Source organism: Camelus dromedarius, chromosome 12, assembly GCF_036321535.1.
Source record: "Camelus dromedarius isolate mCamDro1 chromosome 12, mCamDro1.pat, whole genome shotgun sequence".
In the NCBI taxonomy this organism is placed as follows: Eukaryota; Metazoa; Chordata; class Mammalia; order Artiodactyla; family Camelidae; genus Camelus; species Camelus dromedarius.
In genome coordinates, this window is record NC_087447.1 from 72,225,253 (window position 1) to 72,249,351 (window position 24,099).

Genomic DNA, 24,099 nt, shown 5'->3' on the forward strand with positions numbered 1-24,099 from the left:
CTAATGGATAGAACTGGTCTAGACCTATTAATTCATCGAGGGTTGTGATACAGTGGATTTCTAATTCTAATATTTAGTTCACATTTACTAGCTGGAAAACTTCTATGAAGAGAAATTTCCCCATTTCTACTATTTTGCTACCAGTTCACGTAGGAAAGGCAAGTGCGCTCCCTTTAATGAGGTTGATTCTCTAAGCTGTAAGTAAACCATGCTTATGTCAACATTATATAATTCTTGTGTACTACAGAGCCAACTAATGGGTTATGTTACACTTCCTATTTTATCCAGTTTTTTCTTTCCCTTGAGTTTCTAAATTTCCTTCCCTTCATTGCACAATTTTACATTATCATAGTCTCGATTTTCTCCCCCCATTTTCCATCACACTAATCTACTCTATGAAGATCCTTTTTTTCCCCCTTGAGACCTTGCTCTTGGTGTTCTTCCTTTTGGAAGTCTCTCTTCACTACTCTCTGGGATTATAAGTTTTTCCTGAATCTTACATCTTCCTATTTTGTGGCTTAATTTATTGGTTTGTTAAATATGTTCTCTTAAGATAATTTCCTGAAAAGAGTTTGTTGAAGGCAACATTTCTGAGTCACTCCATTTCTGAAAATGTTTTTTTCTGTCTCCATTCTTACTTGATAATTTGGTTGGACACAGAATTCTAATTTTAAATTCTGAACTTTAATGTAGAAAGTTAAGTACAAATCTTATTCCTTGTTAATTCCAGTATCATTCTTTGTCTTCCAGTGGACAGGGATTTCCTCCTCTGCCCTTGGTAAAAAGAATTTTGGTGTTCTGGCAGAATTCTGTCTAAATAGTTCTCAAATAGAAGATGAATGTAAGTAGACATTCATTTCATACTTAATATTTCTGAACTTTTATACAATTCGAATGTGTAAAAATCAAACAAGAGACTTGAGGACCTAGACTATGCTCTAAATCAGTAAGTAATGTTTCTCCCAAAGCCAGCCTCACTGGTCTGAGAATAGAGGATGGAAATAAATGAAAGGGGCTTCTCTATTAACCCCTAGTGACCCACCTCTGAAACTTTTGTCTCATTCCCGCAACAGCGGGCTGTGCTGGTTTAAAGTTCTCAATTCTCATGAGAGAAATACTTTCACTAGGGGGCACTGCAGTGGTTCAGTTAAACTGGCAGTTGAACCTGGCCACTTGGGGCTCCTCATACCAGTGAATCAACAGTCACTGAAGTGGTTACTCTACTGGCTGGAGTAATGGAATGATCTTGATTGTCGAGGAATTGCCACTACACAATGGAAGTACAGAGTATATTTCTGGGATGCAGAAGATACACTGGGGCATCTCTTAGTCCTCCCAGTTCCTGTGAATACAATCAATAGAAAACAATATAACATGAGGGCTGCTAATGGCTCACACCTTTCAGGAGTGAAGATTTGAGTCACCCCACCATGCAAAGAGCCATGAGCAGCCTACCTGCTTACTGAGGGCAGAGGAATAAGTAGTAGAAGGTAGTTATAAGTACAACCATGTGACCAGGAGCAGAAATAAGGACTGTAATAGTTGTTTGCATTTTCTTCTGATTTTGATATACTTATGTGTGTGTGTGTGTGTATGTGTGTATATATAAATATAAATATTTTTTTCTTCCCCATCTCATTCTCCTACCATCTAACATGTGTTAATAGCAGTTAATCTTACACGTTTGGATTAAATCTACAGGATGTCAAAGGCAGAATGTGATTTCAGCTAGAAGAGAGACAAATAACTTCCAAAGTTGAAGGAACTTTGTAAACTCTTCGGAGAGACAGGTTGGTTTTCATTGTATGAGGGATAATTGCATCATGTTGGGGGCAAGCATGGTTTTTCTACTCTTTTTTTGAAGTTAAGTATGGTTACAAGGTGTATACACAGAGGCCAAGTGGATTTTGGTAGCTTTGTACTGTGCCAGCTTACTGAAGATGAAGCTAAACCTCAGAATTTCCCTCCTTGTCTGGTTGTGAGTAGGTGTTGGCCACAAGAGACACTTCATGGGATTTTGGAAGCCAGCAGTGAAGCAGAAGTCATATCTTTCACCCTCTGAAGCTCAGTGCAGGATGCTAGGCAGGTGGGCCACTCGCCTAGACTGTCACCGATGTGCTAGCTGACTTGGTGGGCGTGGGGCAGCAATGGGGCCCATAGCTCCTCCAGGCCTCAGAGGATCTCCTCTTGGAGCTCTTCTGAATCCCGGGCCCAGTGCATGTGCAGTCAGCTTCCCCTGCGTGATGTCCCATGATGTCAGCATTGGAAGTGGTAACAGAAGCATGGGTTCCGCTTCACCTTCACATCTCCGTGTTCTGGTGCACAGGCAGCTTTCTCCTCTGGCTGTCTAGAGTGACTTAGGCTTCTCACTGACACAGAGGCCGTGGCTACTCCAGCTCCCACAGTTGCACAGGATCTGTCTCCTCGTGGTTCTGCTTTTCTCATTGAATTACACCTTAAAGTCATGTCAGAAGGGACGTGGGAACAGTATGGGGTTCTTATGCCAAAGGCCATTCAGTTTTCTTGGCAGGAACACATACATACTTTTTGTATCAAAATTCATGAAATTTATTTCAAAGAGTTTCTAAGATGCTCCCTTAAAGACTACTCATTAAAACTATCATTTTTGTTTGTTTTCTTCTTAAAATATGTATATTAATTGTGGAAAACTTGGCAGGTCCAGGTAATTATCCGGATACCAATGACATTTTGGTAAGCACCCTTCAAGCCTTTCTTCAATGTATGTATCAATAATGTATACATACATATAAGCACACTTTATTTTTTATTAATATGGAATCACATTTAATTTCTGTTCTGTAAAAGACTCCCCCAAAGAGCAAGCACATCAAGAATATTTGTCTCTAGATAATTAAATAGCCCTAATTCAAGAACATACTTTTTAATTACTTCACAGTATCCTTTTGCTTAGGTTTACCATAACTTATTTAACCCCATTTCTTATTGTTGCTCTCACACAAATTTCAGTTTTTCTTAATTAATTAAAAAAAAAAACCAACTGAGGAGAACATTTTTTAATTAATCCTTTCAACCAATTTTGTTGAGTAGCTTCTCTGTTCCTGGCAGGTCATAGTGTTGTCTCTGTGCAAATTCTAAATTCTAAACATAGCTGAACTTCTGCATGTTTAAGTTTTCCATGTGTGTTGTGAGAAGGAAAGCATAAACAGGGAGGTTGCATCAATTTAAAATCTACCTAGATTGAATTGTATAAAATAGTAGGATTTTGTAAACCTTTCTAGAAGTCTCTTTGGAATGCAGCATTATCATCCATCTTTGGGAGTCCCTCTTACATTTGCCTGCGTCTAGAATATGCATGGATTTGCTGATCCATCTTATGAAGTAAAACTTTAAGTCCAACTTCTTTTCTCATCAGAGTGCCCCCCAAATTGCCTCTAGACCCTCTGCGGCCCACTGTACATGGAAACAAAGCAGAACTTCAGTCCCTCCTCCAGACATGCTGGATCCATGTCTGCATTTCACTGATTCTCATGCACACAGGTAGAGCTTGAGAAGCGCTGATTTAGCCCCTGACACAGCCCACACTGGACCTTGAACAACAGCGGTGAGGAGGCCAGGCCAGCAGTAACAGCTGTGTCAGGGACAGGGTCTGTACCAAGGTCCTGTGCCCACTCCTGCCCTTTCACTTTACCAGAGCCCTGCCTGCACAGGAAGGCGGCCACTAAAATAGGCACTTGCAGGAGACAGGATGATACAGGGACCCCTGCAGGCTGCTCAGCAGGGTGAGGAAGGGTGGCACAGGAAAGGAAGGAAGGCAGTTCCTGGACACCAAAACCACAGCGTGTCTAGATGCTGCTTCCCCCCATTTAGCCCATAGCTCTGCCCCCGAGATGACTCTTCGCTGACCTCTTTCCCTTTCTGCATTTTGCCTTGTATCAAAATGTCACCATCTAAAACTTTTCTCCATGAAAATTAGAAATGTTACATTGTCAGGGACTGAATGTGCCTGATTTCTGACAGTTGTTGGCAGTTCCCAGTTTTTATGGTGTAGTCATGGTGGAACCTGAGTCATCTAAAGATGGTGACAGTGCCAAGGAGCTGAAAAGGAGCTGCACACAAGCCAGGCTGCAGGAGCTGGGGCCCAGCCACTGCCGGGCATCCTGGGCCACTGGCCCTCCTGGGGACAGGAGAGCCACGCTGGCCCTAACAGGGTTGATACGAATTGCTCCAAGCCTTGCGGTGCTGATGAATTCTTGTAGCAGATGTGCTTAGAGACAGCCCAGAGTATGGAGTTTCTTCCCACATAGTTGTTTCTCAGAGATCCAAGGGGCGACACCTGACTTCCACGTGTGTCAGAATTCTTTTCTCCCTTTTCTTTTTAAAGCTGAGAAACCACATTTTCTTGGATATAGACCTTACTTTTTGTTTCAAGGAAAAAAGGTTTCTTTTGTGCCTATTCATATACATTAAACAACTACCTGTGTGTGTGAGCGAGCGTGCATGCGCGCACACTTTTTCTCTAAAATTCTTACTCATAGTCTGGAGGACAATGACTTTTTCCCACCTCACATAACTGCTATGAATTTCTCCACGCAAGGATGGGCCTGTTTGTACACACTGGGCACCGTTGGTGGAATGTTAATGCAAACAGCCCCAGAAGCTCAGTGGGCCAGGGCACCCTATGTTCTCCTCAGGGAGCAGGGATGCCGGGGCCAGAGCCAGGTTGGGCTGACCACACTTGGCCTGCCCCGGGTTTGAGATGTTTGCCAGGGCAGCAGGGAGCACCATTGTGATGGGCTGGGAGGGATGAAGCTACCAAATTCCAGCTCAGTTTAGATCCTTCCCTCTACTGGGCTCCGGGGCGTGCCCAGTGCTAAACTCCAGAGTTGGTTGGGAGAAATCTCAGAGGAGGTTGGAGGCCACATCCCCTAGTGCCTGTGAATTTCCTTGGGAGCCCACAGTCCCTGGGCACAGGCTGCCAAGATGCCGGGCCCCCGGATGGTGACCCCTGCCCCACCTCTTACGCTTATGGAGCTCAGAGCTGGCCGCTGTCCCCGGGTAGGAGCGCGTGGGGTTGGGGGGCATCGGAGGCGATCCCCAGCCAGACCCTGGCCAGGAGGTTTGATCGTCTGTCACTTGATCTCAGTGTTCCGTGGGACAGTTGCTTTCTCCACCCCGGAGGTTGCTGAAAGGTCTCTGCCCATAACTGCTTTCTAAAGACGGTTGTTATACTTTTAGTTCATGTTGCCTCTGCATTTTTCTCAACTTTTTCCTCCCAAATAATGTGCCTTTTTCTTTCGAAGACTTCCCCCCCCAAATGAGATATCCTGACTTTGACATTGGCAAGGTGTGGCCGAGGTGACTGAAGCATGGGTTCAGGTACAGACTTTGTAGGAAGATAACTCTTGAGACACCCAAGTAATAGCCCCTGTCAATCCCCCTAGCCCCCCACTTCTGCAAAGGTTTTTGCCCTTGAGCCCTAACCCCTAGCTCTGGCAGAGAAAGTGCTGTTTTAGCGATTTTTATGCTCTGCACCTGATAAAGTCACCAAGGATCATTGAATTTCAGATGGCATACTTTAATCAGTGGTGTTGGTTAAATGATGTTTTCTTGAGTAGATGCCAAAGCATGAAGATTTGAATAAGAAACAGGCAAAATGTGTGTGTGTGTTTAAGCCAAGAAAACAAAAGCCACCCTGGGATGAGATCTTCTGTAAAGGAGTTTAGAGGCTTATACTTTGCCAGTAACTTCTGCGTGTCCCAGGGTAAGCTGTCCTGTGCTGTTTGTAGTTTATAAAATGGAAATTGTAACACAGGCCATCCTCTAGTGGTGCATGAATTAACTGCATTAAAATTGATTTATGAGAATGTACAGCATGATAAATACAACTAACACTGCTGTATGTCATATAAAAGTTAAGAGTAAATCCTTAGAGTTTTGATCATAAGGAAAAACTACATTTTTTCTATTTCTTTAATTTGTAGCTAAATGAGATTATGGATATTCGTTAAACTTACGATAATCATGATGTTATGTAAGTCAGATCCTTCTCTGTACACTTTAAACTTACATGGTGCTGTATGTCAATTTTATCAATAAAGCTGGATAAAAATTGATTATGGGTGTTACTGTTATAATAGCATGTCAGTGCTGTTGCTAAATGGAGCAGTGGGGCAACAGTAATTGAAACAGTTGTAGTTAGCACAATACAGGGAGACTGTCTCACTATGAAAGTTGAGAATCTTGAAAGAACAGAGATGTGCGGCTAAGAAACTTTGTTTTCCCCTCCTTTAGGCCCAAGTTTCTGGTGACAGCCCCGGGGATCATCAGGCCTTGAAGAAACGTGACTATTGGGGTGGAGCTTCTTGAACACAGCCCCTCACAGGTCACTGTGAAGGTGGAGCTGGTCAAGATGTCAGCCAACCTCATTGTCTCTGTGCTGGAAGCAGGAGTCATCTTTGAAAAAGGTAAGATAAACAGCAGTCTGGCCCTTCTGCAGTAGTAACTGTAGTATGTTGATAAAGCTGTGTGCTAGGTGAGTTAATGGAGAAGCCCTACATTTTCAGTAGCTTACATGATACACTTTTTTTTTTTCATATGAGAAAGGCTTTATTTATCTATCTCACAATTCTTAAAAGAGAAAGTTGGTAAACAGTAACATCTTGATTAATTGTGCTCTTCATTTTTTCTAGTTTATTTTTCTTTTCCTGCATTTTTAAGAGATGGAACCTTAGAACCAAAAAACTTACTTCTTTAACTTAAAAATTCTTCACACTGTAAACATCAACCACTTAAGAAGTTACTTTGAAAGAACTTTGGACAAGCAAACAGAGCCCACTTACTTCCCACTTCATAATACACTTCTAATCCTTATGCATGTGAGTCCAAAATGGTGTTCCTGAGATGCTCTTCCAGGTAGAGATTCTGAGACCCAGGTTCCTTCCATTTTGTGGCTCCATCATCATTAATATGTGGTTTCCAAGTGTACAGTGGAAGAGCATGGAATTTCTCCTCTGGGAGTTTTTAATAGGGCAGGCCTGGATGTGGTCATATCACTCCTTTTCTGTTGGCCACATTTAGCTGCACAGGAGGCTGGGAACGTGGACCAGTGTGTGCCCAGAAGAGGAGATGGGTGTCTTAACAGTCTGACACAAAACCATATTTATGTATGGTTTACACAAACTATGTATAACCATATTTCTTTATTGAGTGCAGAGGATTTTACTAGGTAGTCCTGTGGGAAGGAAAAGATGAGCTGTAGTTAAAAATCTAGTTTTATGGAATTTTTTTTAGTTTTTTAAGTAGCAGGAAAAAAGATAATGTAAAAGTGGGAACCATTTGTAAAAGAACCCACATCTCCTGTTTTGTTTTTTTCTAACCAGGCCCAGGATTAAGTTGGGTCAAGGAATGTCTTCTTTTTCAATACTAAGGGGAAAATAATTTGAGGAGGGGACGATAAACAGTTAAAATATGTAAACATTTTCTTTTGATTAAAATGTACTTTTTTTTTTAATTGAAAGAATAGTCTATACTCAGTGCTCACAACCTGATAAACAGTAGGAAGTAAAGGAAATGAACCAATAAACAGTAGGAAGTAAAGGAAATAAACCAAAATCACCTGCAATCCTACCACCCAACTATAAACAGTGTTAACCAGAGAGGCACATTTAGATGTTTAGTCAGAGGCCAAAAATTGAGGCATGAGTTCCTATTATGTTAAGAATTATCTTTTAAAAACATTATTTAAGGGCATGAAATGAAAGGTGGATGGGATTCCACAGTACATTATTATAAATGTTTGTTTATCCTTTACCAGCACAGAGAAATTAACCCCATCATGAAATGAGATAAAATCAAGGTTTATCTACATCCAAGGTTCTTTCTGCACTGCGAAGCTGAATGGGTTAGTTTGGGATAGGAGTCAGGAAAAGGTGATAAGTGCAGGTGCCAGACCACTTTGTCTTTCATAGGTATGATGTCAGGAAAGTGGGAGGCCTTGTTTCCCTGGAGAGGAAACGTAGTTAGTGCTTAAGATCTGAGACTGAGTCTTAGTATTAGCTGTGTGATCTTGGGCAGGTTACTTTACTTCTCTGAGCCTCAATTTCCTCATCTATAAAATGGGGATGAGGTACTTCCCAGGGTTGTTATAAAGTTACGTTCAGTACTAGTACCTATTGGGCATGCAGTAAACAATAGCTGTTAATATTGTAAGTAGTGGTAATGTTGAAGAAGATGCCAGAAGTGTCATTTCCATCTTATGTGGGGGTGGATCTGTACTTTTATTATTGAACTGTTTATTCTGAAAATGAATGAATTTTGCTTTTATGATAATGGCTAAGAAAATGTTGAAATACTAAGTCATAGCAGACAACACTTAAGGTAGTTCCACATTCATTGTTCATTAAGAATGATCACTTTGGCTCTAGTAGTGTGGCAGTTTTCCTCCAGGGCAGAGGTCCAGAATAACAAGGATGATTTTGATAGGTATTTGGGCTTTGCTTGGGCATTTGCATACTCTTATTCTAGAATTTCTCCTACATTGTCTCTTCTGCAGTCTCCTTTATCAGTCTCCTTTCTTTTTTTCTATAAACAAATAGAATGAACACTGGGGTGCATGTTACTGTGACTTGGTTTTTAAACTTAGATTTTCCCTTTGGGAGGAAAGTTGGTCATACGCCTTTGGGAAGGCTACAGTTCTCAAGATTGGGTCGGACAACCCTATCCTGGGAGCAGGATAGATCTTTGAAAAAGAGAAAGAAAATGCTACTTTCAGGGGCTGTTTTGGACTCAGTTGATGTACAGTTTTATTGAAAATACTATTGCCTGGAGCGTTCTCCCTCTTTCAAAGGAGAATGTTAACTTTGTTATCGGGGCTGTGAGTCATTGTTATCAGAGCAGTTGCTTACTGTAAGGTTAGGGCCGAAGGATCAAGACATTTCTCCCTCCTTGTCTTCACATCATTTGCTTTATCTGATTTCTCCAGTTGTAACAACATGTAGATAAAGGAGGACTTTCTAAATCAATGGGGTCTGGATCTTCCTAGGATTCATTTTTTTCCCTGCCACATAAACACAAATAAATATATGTTAGGTCTCATTATTTCATCATTATCTTATGAGGGCCTCCAAAAACTTCCTGCCAAGAAAAGATTGGTTTTAACACAGATTCATCTTCTAGCAGAACTGGGTAAGGAGGGGACTGTTTCTGAGGGCTATTTCTAGCAGTTCTAGTCTTAGAAATTTGTGGGGCAGGGCAGTGTTTCACCATAACCATATTGCATTTCTAGCTTAATTTGTGTCAGAAATAGCAACAGCTAAAGGATTTGAATTGCAGGACGACACCAAGTTGAAAAAAGTCAAGTACTTGAAGTCGATCTTTTAATAAGGATGCGTGGGGCAAGGAAGGGGGCCTTAAGTTGGATCTCTCTGCACATCCTCCAAGTCATTCCCTGAATCCAGCAAGAATTAGGCATTAGTGGGGCCTCTCTGCTGCTACATTCCAGTTTTGAGGTGTGGCTTCTGTTTCTGGCTGTGTGTCTCCTGGGTCTGTGATGGACACAGTCACGTGTCAGAGCAGTAGGACTCAGGCTGCAGTTCAGTCCCCTTCAGTTTCTCTCAAGTGAGAAAACCCCTCAAAGCTTTGACTCTATGAAGAGCTACATTAAAAAATATTTCTATAAATGGGATTTCTTGCACTTCAGATCTGAGTAGCTGTTTTAAATTGCTGAAATGCTTGCCCTTCAATTTGTTATCAGTCTACTAGATTTATTTGGATTGGAGACTCAAAGCTGTTTTTTCACTTTCTTCCTTGCTTGGTGTCACTTAGATAAAACTAAATCCACCCCCTGCACAGACACACATATACTTGGTCTTTAGACTGTGAGTGTTGGGAGGTAAGATGGTGTGTCAGGCCATGATAAAAGGAAGCACAGTGTTTCCTCCAGTTGCTGGGCTGACACAGTAGTCAACCCTGATGACTTACCCTGAAGTAATGAAAATCAGGGACTCTCAATAATCAAGGGTCCTGGTTGGTTGGGGCCGATCCCCTGCAGTTCATTCCACAGTGGGACGTTGTGGGGATGCTGTGCTGTGCTGTCCAGGTACTGCCCATCAGGGATGAAGACTTGTTCCCTGAAGCTGCTGGGAGTACTGCCCTTCGAGCCAGCCCCTTCGGGGACTGCACCAGCTAGAGTCACCCTGTCCCGGGGGCACCCCTCCCTGGGGTACCCCTCCCCCTCAACTCAGGACAACTCTCAGGAGTCAGTGCTGCTTCTGAGTGCCCCATGGACCTGTCCTGAGCCTGCATTGTGGCCCCCTTCTCCCTCTCCCTCGTCCTGCCTCCTAGTCCGTTCGCTTCTCCAGATGCTGGTCCCAGGCACAGTCCCTGCAAAACCTCTTGCACTTTTTTTTTAGGACATCTGATACTATATTTTTTCAGACTAATGAATCAAAGGGGAAATTATTTGATAATGAGAGGTTTCCAAAAAACATAGTATCTTGACTTTTTAGAAATTCAGTAAAATTAATAGCATACACATACATAAAACCAGTAACTTGTATCCTGCTTATCGGTGTAACAAGCATTCTGATTAAAGTCTCACACAGTATAAACATGCTAAATAAAATAGCTAAAAAGTAAAAGGCATTAATACTCTAAATGAGAAAGCACATTGCCTATTATCTGTGGATATTGTCATTGCATTCCTCAAAAAAAACAAAATCAAGTGAAAAGCAATTGGAAATAATAAACAAATTCAATAAAGTGATCATCTATAAAAATGCAGAAAATCTGTATAAAACCTCTTGTAGTTTAATCAACTATCTCAGAGTGGGCTTCCTGGGGAACCCAGCCCTAGATAGACAGTTGGTTGTGAGGCAACTTTCCTTTGATCTTGATCTTGAAATTAACTTTATACTGTGTAGTGTGAAGAACTGATAGAAGAGTTGGGAAATTTTCTAGTTTTTATTTCCTTTTTGGAAGTTCTTGTGTACCACAAAGTATTTTAAAATTAGTTCCACTGCTGCAGTGCTTGTGTGTAACTAAGGGATGGGAGAAACATTAAGGAAGAAGAATCCATAGGTTGTGGTGTTGACTAACATAGAGCTGAGGAGAGAAAGGAGACCAAGAGGACTGAGATTCTGAACCTCTGTGATTGAGGGAATAGGACTGTAAGATGTTACCAAGTCCAAACTCGTTCTGCTTGCCGCACAACAGGCCAGAAAATCAGGAGACAAGTTGTTGGGGCAACTTTGGAAAGCTGGTAGACCTAGAGGATGGCAGACTAATGTCCACTTCCCCAAGTCAGACTTCAGGCTGCTTTTACGCTAAACAGGGAAGGTGGTGTGGCTGGTTGGTACAAATTTCTTGGTTTAGGAATCTTTTCTTGCAGCTGTCCACATGGGTCAGGTCATGGTGTCCCTGTAAACCTCCAACAAAACAAAAGTTAGTTTCTATTCTGCAACTTGTTATCTTTATATAGTACAAAAGTATCAATATCCTTGAAAGTCAGAGCCTTGAGAATAGGCTCTCCTGTGTATTTCAGGCTAAAGGCAACATTCTTTTATGGAAGGTGCAGAACCAGCAAGACTTAAGCCTAGAAAACAGGGCACAGGGTTAAAGCCAAAAGAAAGATCTCATGGAGTCAGATTTGTTCTTTTCTATTACGAAGATACACAAAGTGGCTACCCAGGCTCCCAATGCCAGTCCCCCCCCCCATATTGACTGTTTAAGTGTTTCAGCCCAAATATTTTGCAAGATCTGCCTGCAGAGTACCTTGCCTCTTTTTAACAAATATTTTTACAAGACAGAACTTGTCAATAGTCTATATTTATGGTTCTTTTGGGGTTCCACCCAGTTTAGTTGCTGCAACATCTCTAGGGCTTCTCAATTTCACTTTAGTTCACCATAGAATACACCTCTCCCATTAAAAACAAGAACTTAATGCACAGAAGTTTCTTCCCACAAAAGGAGATATTCCCGAAGCGTGATTACACGCTTTCAGAATTAAATCTTGCGCAAATTATACCCACTTCATATTAATACTTTGCTAAATCAAAAAAGATCCATGACAAATGCTAGACACAATGCTGGGGTAACATTGTGACCCGTACCCTCCTGGCGAGGCTCACCTGTCTAAAGGGCCTTTTGTGGTCTGGTCTAGCCTTGTCTCCACAGCCTCTCCCTCTGGTCTTGTCTCATCCAGCTCTTTGCTTCAGTAGACTCATGCTGACCCCCCCTCCTTGCACTTGCTGTATCTGCTTAGCTGTCCCTCCCTCAGCTTTCCAAGACACTCTGTCCAGTGGCCTATGATTTCAGAGTCCTGCTCTTTGCTTCCTGTGGTGACAGTTATTAGAAAAACTGATCTGCACTGAGTGGTTAGTGATTTTGATGCATTGCTTATCTCCTCCTAAAAACATATTTGTGTTTCACTGAGGTCCATTGGGGCAGTGGTCACAGAGGGGGTGCCCACATCTGAGAGTGCACAAGACCATTTATAAGAGTGTAGGTGGAAAAAGTACTTTTATTTCTATTATTTTATTGACAAAATTAAAAAAAATATTTAATACTTTGAGAAAGTGCATGTATATTTTTATAAAATATATCTTACATTTATATATAAACACTTTATATATTGTATAATACAGAAATATATAACATTTAAATAAATACAATATATAATATGTAAATTATGTATTTATAATATCACATAATATATAAAACTATATATTTATGTATTTGATACTTATATATGTTTTATAAATCTAACTTGACAAGGGTAATGGGTACTAAGTATTTTATTGATAGAGCACTCTGTCATCGGACACTGCTGTAGAGGCACACTGATGTGCCAGTAGGTGACTCTACAAACTTTCTGGCACTGTGATGACTTACATTTATCAAGTATTTTTTATGTGCCAGACACTGTTCTGTACCCTTTACAGGCATGGGTGTACTTATTCCTTACAACCACCTGGTGAGATGGTTGCAGTTATTACTAGCACCCTCATTTTATGGATGACAAAAGAACCTGGAGGGTCAGGTAACGTCAAGGACAGGACTCATATGTGGCTGGCTCAGGAGAGCACTGATGTGGTCTGATTGCAGAGGCTACTGGCTTAACCCTGCTCCATGCTGTTTCTGTCTGTTCCCTCAGGGAAGACACATGTGACCTCCAGGAGAGAGGGACCACATGTGTCTCGTTCACTGTGGTGAAATAAATGTTTTTCAAATGAATGAAGGAATTCAGGGCCTGTCACCATCTCTGAATTCATATCACTTAAATAAGAACTTTGGATGAGTACTCTTATTTTGAACTTGAAACAATTTTCTCCTTGTAATAGATTTGATGAGGAATTGGCATGTGTTAAATTAGCAGTCTTTGTTTAGGAACTTACATGAAAAAAAAGTCTGCATCATTCTAGTACTAACGGGTCAGGTATGAGTCCCAGCTCTCCCCGACGTGACTAGTGCCTCCCTCTCTTCCCTGTGTCCTGACTGTGTGAGAGCATAGGAAATGGACCTCAGCTTGCTTGTGTGCACTGTAGGAAGTGTCCCTCAGACAATGCACAAGCTTAAACAGCAGCAGGAGCAGCAGCAGCACTGACAGCAAAAGTAAAAATGGAAAGCAGAAGCAGAACTTAACTAATTTTGGGGGGGTTCACCCACTGATAGCCTTTCAAATCTTAGTTCTTGGCACTAGAATCTGTAACAACTCTCAGGTATTTTGGGCTTTAGTAAAATTGTTCTGGTTTGACCAAATAAGTTTGTGGTTTTGTAAGTTTATGACTCCCTTTGCATCTGAAAGAGGATTGAGTCTTAGGAGTGTTGTATTATATCATCATATTCAAATCATGACTATTTTCTTTCTTTTGGGCTCTTTCAAGACACTTACTCTTCCTTTAGTAAGTATTTATTTTAAAAATTTGATTTCAAAGATATATTAATATTTTATTGGCTTTTATATCAATTTGCATTCCTTGTGAGTTTGACTTGAGTTCAGTTCCCCCTTCAGATTATTTAAGAATAATACTACTTCTGAGAGATTGGCTATTAGCCTCCTCAAACTCATAGCAGAGATTTTCTTCTCATAAAATAGAGAACCTCACTCAGGGGAACTGGCTTGGGCTCTTGGCACAGGGACCTGGGCTGGTTTGGCCCTGCTTCTGACGTAAGGAGCCTTATAGTCTTGGGTGTGTTATTGATGCTCTGTCTGAGTTTCTCTGTTCTGGAAAAGGACACTGCCTTGCTGAGCTGTATTGGAGTCTGAGGCAAAAAGGAAACTTAAGTGAGTAATACTGATCCTGCCTTTGTTTAATGTTTTGACTTTTTGGTTTATAATTTAATTTTTGCATCACTTTTGCCATTTAAAAATTTAAAATATTTTAAGTATTAAAAATTTGTTTTATCTTTATTACTGAGATTTTTTGATGCCCCCTTGAATTTGGCACTTGGGGCAAGTGCCTTGCTCACCTGAGCTTTGTCCTGGCCCTGGAGGAGGGTGAAGGTGTCACCTGTCTGGCACAGGGGCTGCCTTGGAGGTGAAGGGAGATGGTCACGTGCTGCAACACTTGCTACAGAAAGTTTTGATTTTGAGAGAGTCGTAAAACCTGATGACTAAAGGTTGTGTGTGAGCCAGTCCTACTTCCCGTAGCTTTGATTTGGAAGTTTATGCTTTTATTACTGTTTTGTTTTGGAGCATCCCACGTTTGCTGTACAGTTGAGTCGACTACAGCATCCACAATGAGGTGCAATTCGATGGACTTTTCTGGAAATAGATGACTGATAATTTTGACCCTGACACCACATTACGTACTTAAGTAGGGTCAGCGCTACCCGATGAGCCAGGTTCCCCCATTACCTCTTCTTTAGGGGGAGGGAGGGTAAGTGATCAGGTTTATTTACTTAATTGAACCCAGGACCTCCTGCATGCTAAAAGCACATGCTCTACCACTGAGCTACACCCTCCCTGCCCCTATTCAGAAACATTCAGAAGCCCCATTCCTTTGAGGGATTCTTAGAGAATATAGTGCTCCCAAACCGTCCTTTGTAAAAATTACTTATATTCCATTGATACTACACTTCTTATCTATGTTTTTATATACTAACCTTACTAAGAAATACACTGCTGTAACAATGGAAACTGGGGGGAAAAGGCATAAGCAGACAGATGTGGGGGAAAATCCCCAATCATAGTGACAGTAAGACAGTAGATCGCATTAATGTAAACCTCAGAGGTTAGGTGCTGGCCTCCAGCGCCCCGTGCCAGTAACTCCGTGGAAAGAGAATTCCAATGAGAAGATTCAGATGAATCCTTTGTCATACAATTGCCTGATAGCAGAAGGGGGCGATGTTTAAGTTTGGGAATCACAGGCTGTAGTGAAGAGAGGCTGAAAAGAACAAGCATGTAGATGGTCCAAGGGCACTCAGGCTGATTCCAGTAATGCTTTCGTGAACTGTGTTCCTCCCAGCTCTCATTAACAAGAAATTGGCTACTATTATTCTTTAAGGTCTGAACAATAAGAAATGCTAACCCTAACATCCTACATTTATCTCTAATATTATGCCACTTCTGTTGTATATATCTTAACAATTATTTATTGAAAGCTTTACTAGAGGTTATATTTAGGACTAGATCCGCTTTTAGTGAAACAGAATTTTAAAGACTTAGTCATGAATTGGGAAAATTTGATAAGGCTTAGCAAAAAACAGACAGTTCTGCATTTTTATGAATTTTCAATTAAAACAGACCCATCTTTTAAAGTTCACTTGCACCCTGCTGCTTCTGAGTGTAATATTTTAAATTAATTTTAAGGTCCTCATGAATTTTTGCTAATGATATGACTGTCTTGACTACACTGAACAAATTAAATATATGATTAGCTCATTTTTTCTAGTTTTTATACAGTAAAAGCAGCCTTTAATAAGAAGTAAATGTAATTTCTACTTGCTATAAAGAAAAATTGTGCTGAACACTGGAATTTGACACAACATTGTAAAATGATTATAAATCAATAAAATATAAATCAATTAAAAAAGATTTTCCCAAAGGGCCTCCACATTGCGCAGGCGCAGCCTGCGTGGGTCTCGCCCCACGTGCACCACTGACAGCGAGGGCGCGGGCAGGATGGGCGGCTCGGGAAGCCCGCTGGGCCCGTGCTGGAGTGGGGAACGTCGGGAGCGTCGCAGTGGCACCGGGGCTGGCTTGGTGGTGGTGATGGTCAGGTCGTGGGTGTAGTCACGTTCCAACCAGACTGGTGTTCTGACCCATAGCCCACGAGGAGCGCGGCCAGGCAGCCGGCAGCCCAGAGCAAGGAGCGGGAGAGTCCCGACATCCAGCCGTCTGCGCTGGCGTTTCAGCTAAAACTGGGGTGCCCAGGGCTGCATTTGTCGCTTGGTTCCCCACAGCGCGGCCTGGGAGGCTCCGCTGCGCCCGCGGGAGCGCGCCGGGTCCAGAAGGGACCCCAGGCCGCAGGATGCGGAGGCGGGGTGCCGGCGGTACCAGCTGGGCTTCTACGGGAGGGAGAACAGGGGCGTGGAGAGGAAACCAAGGGAAGCTGTTCTTCTCAGCCACTGTAACCATAGCGGAGAAACTGGCAGACCAGGGAAGCTCTTGTATTTGCCCTCAGGATGCCACACTCGGCGCGGATGAGCTTTTCTCGTGCCTGAGATAGAGAAGGCTCCCACCAAAGCTTGGTTGGAGCAACCTACGTGACAGGCGATGACCTCCCCCCGCCCCCCTGGCCCTGCTGGGCTGTAATTCCGCAGCCCCACATGACCCAATCCAGGGCTGCGCCGCCCCGACCAGGGTGCCGCTGAGCAGAAGTGGTTTCCAGGCGGTGCAAGAGTTAAGTTTGTGCTGTCCTGCCGCATTCCCAAGGTTCTTGCATACTTACCCTTCAGAGGACCGTGCTTTTTTCCTTTGAAAATCAATTTTGTTGAAGTAATCCTGTGTTAGGACACCCCAGGAAAATGAAGACATCACGTGGCGGAGGGGTTTCTGCTCGCTACACAAGTCTGTGAGCAGCTGAAACACGGAAAGTGGTCTTCTGCCCTCATTCCTGAGCGGCACACCGTCTGTCTCTGTCGCACTTTCCCACCCTGACTTTTCCAGATTTCTTGAGGTTTCAGCCAGCCATAACAGCAGCCAGTCAGCGCCACTGCTGTAATCAGAGATGATACGAGTTGGGAATCCCTTTGGTCCATTCCCACCTTCACTTTACAAGTGGAGAATCCGAGACTCAGAAGTGACTTGACAGAAAGGCACAACTGTTTGGCATCAGGGCTGGATTTTGAAATGCCTGTTAGTGTTCTGTCACTGCTCAGGCTTTAGTAAGGGTGAATGCCATCTGATGCCCAATCACAAAAATATCCACAAGTGCATCCATGTTTACAGCAAATGGTAGAAACTAGGTTGTAAAAGCAGTATTTAATGCTGTTTTCAGCTATTTGTACTTACTTAATTATGCACGTTTACCCTTAAAAAAAAAAAACCCTGAGCTTGCTTTGAGGTCTGCTTTGTTTTAAAGCGCCCCCAGAAGATGACTACAGAAATGCTGTATCTTTTTTTTTCTGGCCCAATCATGAAAGCTTTCCTAAATTCCTAAAATCTAAGCAGTGGGGTCATTCTGTACCTCTATGACTATGAACATTTTTTCCATCGACTACACTAGTTGAAGATTTCCTTGGATGTAAACAAGAAACTGATGGTTTTCATTGATCCAGCCTATGGCCAGAAGCACGAGAGTGCAGCCAAATAAGTGAGGTCCCATCATCAGCCTTCAAACAATGAAAGGTGGCTCTTCTCTCAGGATATCTCAGAACAGTATTTATTTATTAGTGCATGACCATCTGACACCCAGGCCAGATGAAGGCACTAGTCAACTTTTATATTTTTAGGTTGAAAATACAGTAGAAGTTGTGTTTTCTTCCCAGATCCTAGTAGGTTATCTTGTTTAAGTGCTCAGATGCACACACCCCACTGTGGAAGCCATTGTTTTAGTTTGCCAATCTGGACGTTCAACTTTAGTCCTCAGATTTTTATTAAATAGTCTTTGTAAGGGGACATTTCACTATTTTAAAACTAGAGACACATTGGCTTATTTTATTTTACTTTGTTTTATGTGGCATCTGTTGAGCTAGATCAAGGAAGACTTCCAAATTGATTTTCACCATTTCAGAGCAAGGACTGGCATCTATAATACAGTTTTAACATGTATTAAACCTAGTATAATATTTAAACGACTTTCGATAAAATTAGAAGATGATTGTAATAAATCAAAGATTATTAGTGATAAAAGATTTTTTGTACAAAATATGCTAGAAAAAATTATTTTATTCTCTGTGAAGAAATCAACTTAAAATGAGGGAGTGGCTTTTAAAATCAGAATGCCTTTAAAGTTTAAATTTAATTATCAGTATATATTTAAATGAAAACTGCCGTCTTAAGTTTCTCAATTTTTTTGAAAGTTATTAAAAATCTCCATTACTTTTGATAACGAGTTACTAATGAAGTAAAGTTGGAGAAATAATATTTTGTTGCCTCAGTTGCCTTAAGACAGCTGGTCTTTCAGAGAAGGGGAAATGGTTTTAAATGGCCCAGATTAGAGTAAGGAATCCATTTATTGTCCCTCAAGACCCTTTTTGATAATGCCTCCCTCATGTACTCTGGGTGGAGAACTGTCATCTACTCCAAGAGACACAAGAGACTTAGCATAACTAAGAATCAACCATGCTCAACTCAGGAGATATCTTGTTGATTAAAGCCCTTGGTACTGTGCACCCCTAGACTCTTGTCCTGCTGCCAGACAGGGTCTGCGGAAGCTACATCTTTCCCCAGCCCTGTGGCCTCGGTAATTGTGGCCCCAAGGAGGCAGAAGGCAAGTGACCAGCAGAGATCAGGAGCTTTTACTGTCTTCTGGGATCCCCTCCACTGTGGGACACAGGTTACAACCCATCCAGGTCTGGCACAGACAGAATCTTTCAGAAGGATTGCTTAACATCCACAGTATTTTCCGTAGTCTCCTTCTCCTTATGTCCCTCTACTGTTGACAATGGAGGGCCAAGATCTGTACTGACACCCAGGGTCCATGATGACGCCCCCAGCTGTACAGTGGTGCCCCATGGTTCACAGGGACACCCCAGGTCTACTGTTGTGGCAAATCCATATTGTCATCTCTGACTTTCCGCCTCTAGGATTAGCACTGAGGCTTCGAGGATCCCAAATCACCTAAATTTTACATGTGGGGAGGTAAGGTTTCTAACTGGAGGGTTGAAAAAGAGAGTTAGGGTAACTGAAAGGAGCAGAAAGATAGTACCATCTCTCCTGTGTCAACTCCTTAAGGAGGATGGAGTCGGGGACAAAGTGAAATGTTTTGGACACCTTTGTGTTAATTGTGATTCTGTAATTCTTTGGCTGCCTCATGGTTAATAGACCTCTTTAGTTTCAGGCCTCTGTGGTGTTAATTTTGACATATCTACTGTCTGTTCTGGGGCCTCTGTGGCACTAAAAATCATCAAATTATATGCAAATCATAGACATTCCATCAAATATTTTTTAAGCATGAACTATTTATCAAATTTGTTCCATATGTAAGCATGTGGTATGCTGGTCCCTGGCATATATATTTTTCTACTTACAGTATTCAGGAATCTGTTTAAAGCAGTCTGAGGACTGAAGCATCATTTGAGGGAATAGAATATAAGAATGCAAGTTCCAGGCCAGTTTCTCATCCCTCTAGGGCACACATCTTGGTTCATGTTGAATCCCAAGTGCCTAGAACAACCTGGAGCCAGAAGGTACTAAAACCAGTACCAGAGGTCATTTGAAGCTGATGTTACTGGTGGTTTCACCCAAAATTTTATTATGAAAATTTCCAATATCCAAAAAAAATGTGAAAGGGTTTCATACTGAGCACTCCTACAGCACATGCTTAGAATTTGACCATACCTGCTCCGTCTCATGCCTGTTCACCTACTCATCTCTTTGTCCATTAATTCACCTTATGTTTAAAGTGCACTTCCAAGTAAACTGCAGACATCAGTACTTTCTCCCTAAGTGTTTCCTGCTGACGATTTTACGGTTATGTTTCCTTCATTTCCTTTTCCATATTGCTGTCCTCTTGGTGGCTGCTATTGCTCGAAAATCTCCTCGGAGCTCTCTGTGGACAAATACTATTTGCAAAAAGGAGGCAGAATGTAGTTTCAGAATCTCAGATTTATGAATGTGAAAATGAACTAAAAATCAGGTGTACTAGTTATCTCTTGTTGTGTAACCTGTTATCCCGAAACGGGTGTGAACCAGCTATAAGCTTGTTTCACTTCTCACAGGTGCTGTAGGTCGGGAACTGGGGAGCCACGTGGTTGGGTGGTTCTGCTTTGGGGTCTCATGAGGCTGTTCTCACGGTGTCAGAGCCACAGTCACGTGAAGGCTCCCCCACGTGGGCCCTGCCCAGGCTTCATGAGTGTCCCCATCACGTGGTGGCTGACTTCCCCTAGAGCCAGGAATCCAAGGAAGAGAGAAGCAGGCAGAAGCTGTCCTTTTAATGACGGAGCGTCATTCTGCTCTTGAGAAGCAAGTCCCTGGGGCATTAGGCGCTACCTTTTCGAGGGAGGAGGGTCAGAGAGGCTTTGGACGTCCTCGAGAACCACCATGTGAAGGCTCTTTAGAGTAGCTCATCCTGGAGGTGACTCCACCTGCGACCTGGAGCACCTTCCTTTAACTTCCAAGCCCCAGTCTCCCGGTGCATGAACTGATGTGTGTTAGAGCTCCCACCTGAAGGACTGCTGTGAGGTGAGATGACACTGTGTGTGAGCTGCTGAGTCTGGCTTCTGGTCTGTTGATGCTGTTAGGAAGTGGCATTTCCATTAAGGATAGAGACAGCAAAAACCGTGGCACCAGCATCCTTACGCAGACTCTGACATGATGCTCAAGATACAGGAAGAGACTGCATCGTAGAGCAGGTAGGAGATGCTGGAAGAGGTATGGCAAGAAAACAAATCATGTGCAGCTGTCCTTTCACCCATGGGCTGCCTCAGGCAGGGCGAGGCGTGGAACAGAGCGCTGAGGGTTGTTAGGTACTCTGACCCACAAGGGCGTCAGTGAGGAAGAGTGCACTTGGCGTAGGAAATGACAGGGTGACTGCTGGAGAGCCGTGGGCTGTGCTTTAACTTGAGAGCCGATTCCAGGTTGCTGAAAGAAGAAAACAAATTGTTTAACTTTGGCTCCTAGGAGGGACACGTTTTTCAACATTGCAATTACTTTTGATAATAGCATGTATTTAAAATTTCAATCCTAACTTACAATTAACTTACAGTTTTTGAGATAAAATAAGGAGACCTTGATATGTCTGACCCCATTTTTCCCCCACAGCTACCTCTGAGCAGTGCCAATGAGATTTATGAGCCTCAATGTGTCCAGGGTGAGATTTTATTCTCAAATAGTATATGCTTATCACTTGAAACCATGGGAATGACTGTCTTCATTCAAACAGACAAGCCCCCATATAAGCCAAAGCAAGAAGTGAAATTTCGGATTGTTACACTCTTCTCAGATGTTAAGCCTTACAGAACATCTTTAAATATTCTAATAAGATAAGTACCAGACAGAAAGGAAGCGAGGAGCTGAAGCTGCCTCCCTGAAACTCTCTTGGAATTTCTGCTCATGTTACTGGTACTGGGATGTCTTAGAATTCACATGGCTGAGCTTCCCTCCCAACATGGGGGTGTCTCTCCAGGAAGGGGAATGGTAGGGCACTGGGTTGAGAGCTCAGGCTCTGGGGTCCAGTCCTGGCTTCTTCTTTGATTAACTCATTCATCAAACATTTATTAAACTAATGTGTCCTAGGTCCAGAAGGGACAGGGCAGTGAACAGAACACATTGAGTCTCTGCTAACATCGAGCTGTTTATTCCAGTGGGTAGTAGACAGACAATAAGTAAGTACATATATATACATATAAAAAGGAATAGGTACGTACGTGTGTGTTTGTGTGTGTATGAGAGAGAATGTGTGTGTTTACTGTTTTCTGTAGGGTTGTTAGAGAAGCTCTATTTGAACAGAGACCTCAAGGAACTAAAAGAATGAGCCTACACAAACGGAATAGCACGTGCAAAGACCCTGAGGTGGGAGCTTGTTAGGTGCATTGGGGGAACCAGCTGGCAGTACACTGGAGCCCAGGAAGTGAGGGGACAGGTATTAGGAGATGAGATCAGATAATGGGTAGGTTGGTTGGAGGAGTGGTTATGCAAGATCTTCTTGACCATGATACGGAGTTTGGAGCTTACTTTGAGTGAAATGAGAATTCACTGGAGAGTCCTGAGGAGAGGGGCATAAAGTGATTTGACTTAACATCTTAAAAGGATCACTGCTCTAAGAATGGATTGAGGCTCTGGAATCTGGAGAAGATTAATTCTTTTGGAGCCTCAGTTTCCTTTTTTGTAAAATGTATTATTATAATAATAATGAAAATGCCTCCCAAAGGTTTTTGTGGGGTTTATGTGAGATGATTCATGTAAAGGATTTTGAATGGTGCCTGGCACATAGTACGCGCTCACTGAACATAAGCTGTGGTTAGAATAGGACCCCCCTCTGGCAGGGAGTCACTGGCCTTTGCTGCTTGAACACTGAGCTCCGGAGACAGCATGGTTAGCAGACTGAGTTTTCCTGTGAGAACCAAGCTGAAGACAGCTGAGATCCAGCTGGATCTGGCTTTCTGTGCTTAAGCCGAGGAGAATACTAGACATTTGATGATTACATGGGAATAGGGTGACCAGTGCATCCCATTTTGCTGAGACTCTCTGAGAACTGAAGTGTACCCCTCAGTCCAACACATTGGTTACCCTAAATGTTCTGATGAATAACACACAATGGAAGATAAAGTCAGGCTTTTCAGTTCAGTATATTCCCTTCCTTAGTTTCTTTGTTGTTAGAAGCTAAACAAACAAAAATCTGGCAAAAAACCATGTATATGTGTAACTCCAAGCCAAGAAATCTGTAGCAGACAAGGCATTGGTTGGCATGCTCAGTGCGTACTTCTTGAATGGAACTGATGTTACTTCAGAGTTTGCAGCTGTGTGAATTTCTGCCCGTACTCCACTCTCCGCTGCTCTGTGTTGGAATGAAGTGGGTTGACACAGTGAGTAGCATTTCTCAATTCATGTAACTCTCAGAGCAGTGTTTAGGGATGCCTTCATCCCACCCTCCATCATTTATCCACAAATACTGAGAACTGAGTCTATACCAGAAATTTTATGGAAAATGCAGGACTTAGAATTAAATGTCTGCCTGTGTCTGGCTGTTTTCCTATTCAATCTGCCTCATCTGTCTTAGGTAAATAAAAGTCAGCACTGGATAAATTGCCTATTCTAGGCATTAACCTGAAACTAACCCTGCTGATTCTGGACAGCTGGTCTGTGTATTTTTATATTCTTCCTCCTTCTGCTCTAGCATCTGCCTTTGAAACTTCAGATTTGTAGATTCCTTGGGCTTCTCTCTATGATTTTGCGCTTTGCCTGTCACATTCGGCTTTCCCAGAGGTGCTCAGAGAGCCCTTCCTCTTGCTGCTTCTGGTCCTGGGATCCTGCTGGCCTGGCTGACGTGTGGCTTGCTTGGGCAGGGAAGGGAGTTTAGACTGAAATTGCAGCTGGAACGCAGTGTTTGGGACCAGTGAATGAGCATGAGTGTGGGTGCCTGAACTCCGCTCTCTGTATCTTGGTAGTGAGGCGGGGATGTGAACTCAGGTCCAGCCAACTCCTTGCTTGTAATTTGCAGGGGCCAGGTCAGACCACTGATGTGAATGCCTGCACACTGCCTGCACTCCTCCACCTGAAAACAGTCTTTTGGGCCAGGGTTCGCCAGACTGTGATGTTTTCTACATTTTTCAGTGTGGGATAGCTGGTTTCTTGGAAAAATTTCCCAGAGAAAAGTGAGCCTTTAGTGTAATGAAAGCTCCTGACTTGGACAGTCGCACTTGCCAGCACAGTGCCACCTGCAGGCTAGTGTGAAGCGCACCTTAGAGCTGCGGGAGCCAAATCTGGGGGAGCCGTGTTGCCCAGCCAAGAACACCTGGAGGATGTAGCTAAGATATTGACCATCAAAGCATGTATCAGGCATATTATTGGAGGAT

At 42.7% G+C, this 24,099-nt stretch overlaps 1 protein-coding gene across 1 annotated transcript in view; it reads left to right on the plus strand.

Annotated features, from left to right (window-relative positions):
• Positions 1-750: 750 nt before the first annotated feature.
• The window catches only part of LOC116155431 (ankyrin repeat domain-containing protein 7-like), a 60,604-nt gene continuing 37,255 nt past the window's right edge, over positions 751-24,099 (plus strand). Inside the window, exons 1-4 of the mRNA XM_064492870.1 lie at positions 751-841; positions 1,702-1,790; positions 1,987-2,086; positions 6,274-6,446. The gene's annotated coding sequence lies outside the window, so the exon portion shown is untranslated. The remainder of the gene's footprint in view (positions 842-1,701; positions 1,791-1,986; positions 2,087-6,273; positions 6,447-24,099) is intronic.